Raw genomic sequence first — 970 nt, 5'->3', positions numbered from 1 at the left:
CTGTTTTTTAGTTGGAGTATTCGTTTTTTTTTTTTTTTTTTTTTTTTTTACTATTGAGTTGTTTGAGTTCCTTATATATTCTGGTTATTAATCCCTTGTCAGATGGGTAGTTTACAAATTTTTTTTTTATTCTGTAGGTTGTCTCTTCAATTTGTTGATTGTTAACAAATGTTCTTTTAATACATACCCAGAGTGATCTACAGATTCAATGTAATCCCTATCGAAACTCCAAAGGCATTTTTTTTTTTAAAGGAGTAGAAAAATCCCTAAAACCGCCGGGCACTGTGGCTCACGCCCATAATCCCAGAACTTTGGGAGGCCAAGGGGGAGAGATCACAAGGTCAGGAGTTCAAGACCAGCCTGGCAAATATGGTGAAACCCCATCTCTATTAAAAAGACAAAAATTAGCTGGGCGTGGTGGCGGGCGCCTGTAGTCCCAGCTACTCGGGAGGCTGAGGCAGGAGAATCACTTGAACCTGGGAGGTGGAGGTTGCAGTGAGCCTAGATCGTACCACTGCACTCCAGGCTGGGCAACAGAGCAAGACTCCATCTCAAAAAAAAAAAAAAAAAGAAAGAAAGAAAAGAAAAAAGAAAAACCCCTAAAATCCATGTAGAACCACAAGGAGCCAAATATCCAAAACAATCTTCAGAAAGAAAAACAAAACTAGAGGCCTCACACTTACTGACTTCAAAACATATTACATTCAAGGTTATTATTGATAGGGGAAGATTTACGCCTATCATTGTATTGTTTGTTTTCTGGTTGTTTTGTATATTCTTCTTTTCTTCCTCTTTTATTGTTTATTTTTGCAGTTGGGTGGTTTTCTATAGTGATAACTCTATAGAGATAACAAGTGTTGGCAAGAATGTAAAGAAGGAAACCCTCATACACTGTACACTGTTGGCAGGAATGTAAATTACTGCAGCCATTATGGAAAACAGTATGGAGGTTCCTCAAAAAATAAAAATA

The sequence above is a fragment of the Rhinopithecus roxellana genome, chromosome 7 (assembly GCF_007565055.1).
Source record: "Rhinopithecus roxellana isolate Shanxi Qingling chromosome 7, ASM756505v1, whole genome shotgun sequence".
NCBI lineage: Eukaryota > Metazoa > Chordata > Mammalia > Primates > Cercopithecidae > Rhinopithecus > Rhinopithecus roxellana.
The sequence above is the reverse complement of the archived record's forward strand: the minus strand, read 5'-3'. Positions refer to the sequence as shown.